This window comes from Crocodylus porosus, unplaced genomic scaffold (genome assembly GCF_001723895.1).
Source record: "Crocodylus porosus isolate Cpor-Errol unplaced genomic scaffold, CroPor_comp1, whole genome shotgun sequence".
Taxonomy (NCBI): domain Eukaryota; kingdom Metazoa; phylum Chordata; order Crocodylia; family Crocodylidae; genus Crocodylus; species Crocodylus porosus.
In genome coordinates, this window is record NW_017728918.1 from 50,790,751 (window position 1) to 50,799,378 (window position 8,628).

Below are 8,628 nucleotides of genomic sequence, written 5' to 3' on the forward strand. Positions count from 1 at the left end.
TCTATGAACAGGTGACATATCACCTGGACAAGGGAGAAGAGATTGACATCATATATCTCAACTTTAAAAACGCTTTCAATTTGGTATCCCATGATCGTCTTATAGAAAAACTGGTCAACTGTGACCTTGGCTACATCACAGTCCACTGGCTGGGGAATTGGCTTTGAGGTCAGACCCAGAGAGTGTTAGTTGATGGAAGTTAATCATTATGGTGCACTGTGACCAATGGGGTCCCCCAAGGCTCTGTCCTTGGGCTGATCCTTTTCAACATCTTCATTAATGATGTGGACATTGGTGTCGGGAGTGGACTGGCCAAGTTCACTAATGACACCAAACTTTGGGGTAAAGCATCCACACCCAAGGACAGGATGATGATCCAGGCTGATCTTGACAGGGTTGGAAAATAGGTGGATGTAAATGTGATAGCCTTCAACTCTGAAAAATGCAAGGTTCTCCAATTTGGGAAGAAAAACCCACAGCATGCTTCTGGCTTGGTAGCACTATGCTTGTTAGCACCATGGCCGAAAAGGACTTGGGTGTCATGACTGACCACAAGATGAATATGAGCCACCAGTGTGATGTTGCATGCAGCAAAGTGAACAAAACTCTGATTTGCATCCATAGATACTTCTCTAGCAAATCCCAGGATGTCATCCACCTGCTGTGCTTGGCCTTGGCCATAGCTGGAGTACTGTATCCAATTCCGGGCTTCACAATTTAAAAAGGATGTGGAGAAGCTTGAGAGAGTCCATAGGAGAGCCACGTGCATGATCAGAGGGCAGGAAAACAGACCTTATGATGAGAGGTTGAGAGCTACAGGACTCTTCAGCCTGGAAAAGCGCAGGCTCAGGGGGACCTGGTGGCTGCCTATAAGTATATAAGGGGTGTGCATCGGGATCTGGGGGAATTCCTGTTCACCAGAGCACCCCATGGCATGACAAGGTCAAATAGTTGCAAACTTCTCCAAGACCATTTCAGGCTGGACATAAAGAGCCCCCAAGACCTGAAACAGACTGCCACCAGAGGTGGTACAAGCACCTGCTATGGATTATTTTAAGAGTCAATTGGGCATTCACCTTGCTGGGATCCTGTGACCCCAGTGACCCCAGTTGAATGATAATTAGTCAATTGGCTAAATTTGCTGATGACACTAAACTTTGGGGCATAGCATCCACACCTGAGGACAAGCTAGTGATCCAGGCGGATTTGGATAAACATAGTAAGTGGGTGGATACAAACCTGATGACGTTCAATGCCAATAAATGTAAGGTACTCCACCTTGGGAAAAAAACCCACACCATACTTATAGGCTTGGCAGTGCTATGCTTGCTAGCACCACTGCTGAAAGAGACTTGGGGGGCATGATTGACCACAAGATGAACATGAGCACCAAAGTGATGTTGCAGCTGGTAAAGCAAACAAAACTCTGGATTGCATCCATAGATGCTTGTTAAGTAAATATCAGGATGTTATCCTCCCACTATACTCAGCCTTGGTGAGGCTGCAGATGGCGTACTGCATCCAATTCTGGGCTCCACAATTCAAAAAGGAAGTTGAGAAGCTTGAGAGAACCTACAGGAGAACCACACGCATTATCAGAGGGGAGGAAAACAGGCCTTACAATGAGAGGCTGAGAGCCATGGGACTCTTCAGCCTGGAAAAGTACAAGCTCAAGGGGGACCTGGTGGCTGCTTATAAGTAGATAAGGGTGTGCACCAGGATCTGGGAGAACATCTGTTCACCATAGCACCCCAAAGAAAAACAAGGACCAACAGTCATAAACTCCTCCAAGACCATTTTAGACTGGACATAAGGAAAACATTCTTTACTGTCCAAATCCCCAAGACCTGGAATAGACTCCCTCTAGAAGTGGTGCAGGCACCTACTGTGGACTCATTCAAGAAATGTTTGGATGCTTTTTTTTGCTGGGATCCTTTGACCCTTGCTGACTTCCTGCCCCTGGGGCAGGGGGCTAGACCTGATGATTTTCAAGGTCACTTCCAGCCCAAGAGATGTTTAAGTTAGAATCAATGTATCTAACTTAAACATCTCTTGTTTCAAGTTGATACCATTGTTCTTTGTTCTGTCATCTCCCACCATGGAGAACAGTCTAGCTCCATCTTCTTTGGAACCCCCTTCAGGTAGTTGAAGGCTGCTATTAAATCCCCCCTCAGTCTTCTCTTCTCCAAACTAAATAAGCACAGCTCCCTCAGCCTCTTCTTAGAAGTCATGTGCCCCAGTCTTGTCACCATTTTCATTGCTCTTTGCTGGACTCTCTCCAATTTATCTACATCCTTTCTGTGGTGAGAGCCCCAAAAATGGACACACCAATGCTGTGACTACACCAATGCTGAATACAGGGGAATAATAATTTCCTTCTATCTTCTGGAAATGCTCCTACTAATGCACCCAGTATGCTGTTAGCCTTCTGAGCAACAAGGGCACACTGTTGGCTCATATTCAGCTTATTTTCCAATGTAACCTCCAGGTCCTTCTCTGCAGAACTACTAAACAGCCAGTCACTCTGAACCTGTACCAGTGAATGGGATTGTTCTGTCCTAAATGCAGGACTTTACACTTGTCCTTATTGTTGGAGGGGCGGGCTGGAACATGAAGACAGGAGGTGGACAGTTATTGGGAAGGGTTGGGTAATAAAATTGGAAGTGGAAAGGAAATAGGGAGTAGAGGAATGGTGGCTAAATGAAGGAAGTCAGCCACTGAAAGATAAAATCAAAAGAAGTAAAAATAAAAAAAAAAAAAAAATAATAATAAATAGGAACTAAATTAAAGAAGGTGTTAATAAATTGGAATTTGGGAATGGACTGTAGAGGGGTGCTGGTCATGCTTCCTGGGGTGGCTACGAGGTGGGAGTGGTAAGGGAAGGGAGTTACTGCCTCTGTTTTCTTGAACAGGGACTGGGACATCCCTCCTACCAGAGGTAGGGATGATCTCAGGGATAGCTGTCAGGTCTTCAGTCAGTGCAGATGTAGTTAGGGATCTTCTGGAAGGGCTGGACATTTTTAAAACTGCAGGTCCAGATGCCCTCCACCCAGGGGTGTTGCAGGAGCTGGCAGGGGTTATCGTGGATCCCTTGGTCCAGCTGTATGAGCATTCTTGGTCATCTGGCCAGGTTCTGGAAGGATCTGGAAGGATTGGAAACTAGCTAATGTGGTCCCAATATTTAAGAAAGGGAGGAAGGAGGACCCAAGTAATTATAGGCTGTAAGCCTCACCTTGGTGCTCAGGAAGCTCTTGGAGAGAATCATCAAGGGGAGATCATGCTCAAGGGCAATCAGCATGGGTTCATCAAAGGCAGGTCCTGCCTGACCAACCTGATTATCTTTTATGACTCCATTATTGACTCCAAGATGAACATGAGCTGCCAAGGCCAGAACACAGCCAGCAAGGCCAGCCATACCTTGTCATGCATCCAAAGATGCATCTCAAGCTGGTCCAGAGAGGTGATACTCCCCCTCTATGCAACATTGGTCAGGCCGCAGTTGGAATACTGCGTCCAGTACTGGGTGCCACACTTTAAAAAGGATGTGGCCAGCAAGGGGATTGTTCAGAGGAGGGACACCCACTTGGTGAGAGGACAACAGGACAGGCCCTATGAGGAGAGACGGAGGGACCTGAACCTTGGCAACAGGAGGCTGAAGAGGGACCTGGTGGCTGCCTACAAACTTATCAGGAGAGTTCATCAGCAAATAGGAAGAGCCCTATTCTCCCCAGCACCACCTGGGTTGATGAGGAACAATGGTAATAAGCTGATGAAGAATAGGTTTAGGTTAGAGATCAGAAGGCAATATTTTACAGTTAGGGTGGCCAGAATCTGGAACCAATTTCCTAGAGAAGTGGTCCTCACCCCTACCTTGGGCAAATTCAAGAGAAGGTTGGATGATCACCTGTCTGGGGTCTTGTGAACCCAGCATTCATTCCTGCCTGTGGCAGGGGGTCAGGCTACATGATCTGATCAGGTTCATCCTGACCCTAGCTACTATGAAAGTATGAAACTGTCCCTGATAAGAAGGAAGCCCCAACTCATGGAGACACAATATGGCCCCCTACCTCATTCCACCCCACCCCCTCCTAGATCTATTGATGCCATGCAATATGATTAGCTAATATGTGTTTTGCAGGCTGTTTGAGTTGGTTGCACCTCTGGGAGTCAAAAGGTTGCATCCCTGGGGGAGCTGTCTTAGTACCAAAACCAGCCCCTGGCCAGTAGAATTCAAGGGCTGGACAGTCTGTCCACACAGAACAGGAGGCTGAGGGAGGGGACAATGCATCCTGGGATGCTGGAGGACTGCAACTTGAGCAGTTCATCTGTGGGGATCAGTCATACATTAACTGAACATGAGCTGGGTAACACAGATTAGAGATAAATCTGGCCTGGAGTGGTGTAAATTTGAGCTGCCTATAGTGTACTTAAAACTAGTTTTATGTGTTAACATGTGGACAATCTAGGAGTGACGAACACCAGGAGCTGCCTAAGTTTAATGTGTAACATTGACCTAAGTATGGTAAATAGCATTGAAGTATCATGGCTTTCATTCTTCCTTGAGGAAGGATGATCTAAAGGAAAATCCCATGTTTTGAAAGTAGAAATTTCTAATCTTTTCATTCCACACTCAATTTTGTATTAACCTGTACTATTAAAACCACAGTCCAAAAAAATTAAACTGAAAATATTTGAGCTTCTGGGTTTGTCACCAGGTCATATGTCAAACAATAAAATTTAAGTCTATGCTGAAACATGGCTCCTTAAGAACAAATATGACCTGTCTCAATGAAATTAATCAAATTTGCTTAGTTTACCATGTAGGTATAATTGTTGCTAACTGTCACACTTGCAAAATAATTCTGATTCCTAAAAGTCAAGCTTTGCTGTTTCTGTCTTATATGTTACATGTGATAAAGATTTTACTCAGAAAACAGTTATTTGTGGAGACAGGCTTGCATTAATCAGAAAACTACATTTTAAAAAATATTTCTGGATTTCATTTTCTGCATCCCTTTCCGCCATCCACTCATACTTAAAATGACTCAGAGCAAAACTGTAATACCTAATTTTCTACTTTGATCCCTTTTAAGGACTAGCAGATAGAGCTTATTTTAGCAACTTACATTTCAAAAGTTTTTAGCTTCTGAGGGGAGAAAAGATGGTTCTCATTTACCCTAACTTATATTTTTATTCACATGAAGGTTTCTTTTTACGACCAGGGGTCTTAAAACACACATAATATGTTAAGAACTAGCTATGCATTTATATATATTATATCTTCCATGAGTAATCAGCAAATGTTTCAATTTCTGTTATACCTATTGTCTGGTCAAAGCTTAGTTTTGGAGCCAGAGTTATGATGCCAAAAGGAAAGTATGAAGAATGGAAAAAAGGTTTGTGAGGAGGGCTGGGCCCATTTATGCATTTTGCCTAAGGTAGTCATAACAAGCATAACAGCATTGAATGAAGGAGGCAGAATCCTCCCTCCATTAAGAATGGGAATCCAAGACTGCTCCCCTCCCTTCACCTCATTAAGCTACAATCATGTTGCATTCTACTTGCCCTCCCTGTGGCCTTATGCTTTTCTTGCCTTTCTGCCCAGTGACCCAGTCTACCAGAAAGAGCAGCCCGCACCATAACCTTCTGTTAAGACACTTTCCTAGGAACCAGGACCTTGGACTGAGGACCTAAGAAATTCTATACCTGAGGCTGAGGGGGTATAGAGGCCAGATCTCCCACTTCCCACACAGGACCCTTAATTATCTTATTGGGCAAGAGATGACTGGTTCATTGCCGTTTTTTTATTCTTATGTCTAAGATGAAGGCAGGTTATAAAAGCAGTATAAAATAATGTAGTAATATACATATAAAGCATATAGACATATACGTATAAAACAGTAATTACAGTGTGTCAGAGCAGACTCAATTTAGCGAGTATGCTGGAGCATGGTAATTACTGTGTTCCAGCCAGCCTCCGAATTTCCCGTATTAGTTTCCCCATTTTTTAAATGGCAGTGGGGGTGCTTGAACTAAAGCTTACTCTAATTAAAGTGTCCCCTACCTCCAAAGCATGTGTAAAAGTGCCCAGCAAAGCCTCACCTAGAGTGCTGTGCTTCTCAGGCTGTGGTCTTGAACCTGTGACTTTGTTTTGCCTGGTACATCCAGTTATCCTGGTTTACAAACTGCTCAGCAGAGGACTGATACAGATACATGTAGTCAAAACCCTCCATCTGGGCCTAGCCATACACTTACTCTCTACCATTGGAATGGCCAGCCATGATCAACTGATTCTTCATCCCTCCCATTATAAACCCCTGACCTGGAAAAGGCTGTATCTGGGCAACAAGGCTAAACCTTTTATCGAGGCAGCTGTGTCCTTGGCTTGTGCCTGTCTTGACTGTCCACTAGATTCTCTTGCTACCTGACCTGGCTTGCCCATAGACCTTTTAGATCCCTAACTTGACCGTGGTTTGATCTCCTGTATATCTGACCCAGCTAGCTTCATGACTCGGTGCTCTGCCCAACCCACTGGATCTCTGATTCTGTTTACCAGACAGATATGGATTCTGACTTCCTGGTTTGCCTATACTCACAATGCATACTCCCCTCAGATCTTTGTGGCTTCTTTGGACCCTGGATGACCCACAGACCTGTTCACTTCTGCAACCCACACTTCAAGAATAAATTAGAAAGAGATTGGAAAGAGTCCAGTAGAGAGTAACAACAATGATTAGAGCAGTGATTCTCAAGCAGGCCATTGTGGGGTACCTTAAAATATTTCAAGGATCCCATGAGGTATCACACAATGTTAACACTATATCATGCTAGGTCATGGCCAACCAGGTCTGAGGGTTCCTTGGGGCTTGAGGGCCTAACCTAGTTCAGGAGTGAGCCTATTCCAGGGAAAAAAAAAGGATCAGGAGCCAGGAGGTCAATCTGAGTACTAAGACTGGGAACAAGCCAAGTCAGGAAGCTGGAGGATCAGACAGAGTCAGTAAGCTGAGTCAAGGAGATCAAACACAGAACAGGCAGAGGCACTAGCTGGAAGGACCAGCAAGCAGCCTGGGTTCAGCTTGAGACTTGTCGCCAATACAATTTCAGTTCCCATGTAGCTGGTTATGGAGGTGCCCTGGGTGCACCAGAGATTGTTCCTGGCCAACATCACCTATATCAGGGACCTCCTGGATTATGCCAGGCAGGGGTGGGGAGATTCTTCAGTGCTGGCCTATGTGCCTTGCTGCTTACTTCTGAAAGTCAAAGCCTCCCTGATGGATACTGACCATGCCTACATTCAAGAGGACTTGTATGAGATGACTTGTGTGAACTCCTTAAAGGTAATCCCCCGCCTCCCCCAGCAGGCCCCATGGCACTCCCTATCACACCACCTCTGCAGGATGTGGGATACCAAAGTGGCCCACTTCCACACAGACCATCATTTCCAGCTCTACATGTTCATGCACTATATGATCTTTAATCTCATTCTCATGTCCCTCAGATACCAAATGTTGGGACACCCTCAGCTATGGTCAGGCTCTCTGGTGGATCACCCCATATTCTATCCTTATCTCATGAGCCAACAGGAATCTAAGATGATAGCTCCTGCACAAAGTCATCTCCACAGGCACAGATCTGACACACTTCACAGGTACCCCTGGCACTTGCTTTTTCTGACAGCAGAAGGGGACCCTGGTGCAAGCCTACCTTGAGTGCACCAGGCTGGAGCTCTTCCATTGCTGGGGCCTTTCTTGCTGAGGTCTTGGCTACGCCTTTTCTCACACCTTTTTGTTTAAGCACTTACTGTCTGTGGCTCTACCAAGTCCTGAGACCTCTTGGTCAACCTCCTGGACAGGCTCACCATCTATCTGCCCTGGGAGCAGGGTCTGGCTGGGGGGACCCTCAGTGACTCTGTGGCCATCTTCTGGTCCCTCATCTGTGTAAGTTTCTGGGCAAAGTTTCACTAGGCAGCATTTACTGGCTACTTGGACTCATTCAAAGGCCTATGGGTTCAATGTTCACCCTTGGAGCACTTGTAATTAACCTTTGATCCTTTGTTATGTTTTCAGTGGCCTCCTTGATTGAAGAAGTCTTGTCATTTCTTGGTAGGTGTAGGTCCACAATTCCTCAGCACAAATAGGAACCCCTGTCCCTGTTTAAATGGAGGGAGGTGAAGGGTCAGCTGACCCTGATTGGCCAATCTGGTGGCAGGGAGTGGGCAGAGGGCTAGGAACTGATGGAGATTTCCAGCCAGCCTTGTGGAGTATGACTGGTCACCTGGTGCGTGACAGGCATGGATGAACAGCTTCAGGCAGACAAAAACTCAGATTGAAGGCATCAGCATGATATGCTATGTGATGTGAAAAGGTGATTCAGAAAATAAATCCAGAGGTTTAAAATAGAAGTTTGTAGTGTTAAAAAACAATCTGAGACCTGTTATGATCTTTCTGAATTCTTACCAACAGAAAAGCTGCTCTATTTTTTCCAAAATAATCTTAAAGCTAAGAGCTGGCACTTTTCAAGAGGTGCCTCAAATCTAATGAGGGGTGCTTTGAGTCTAAAAAGGTTGAGAATAAAAGAATTACAGTGTTAGGAAGCATGGTTTATAAGGAAAGGCTGAAAAAACTAAGG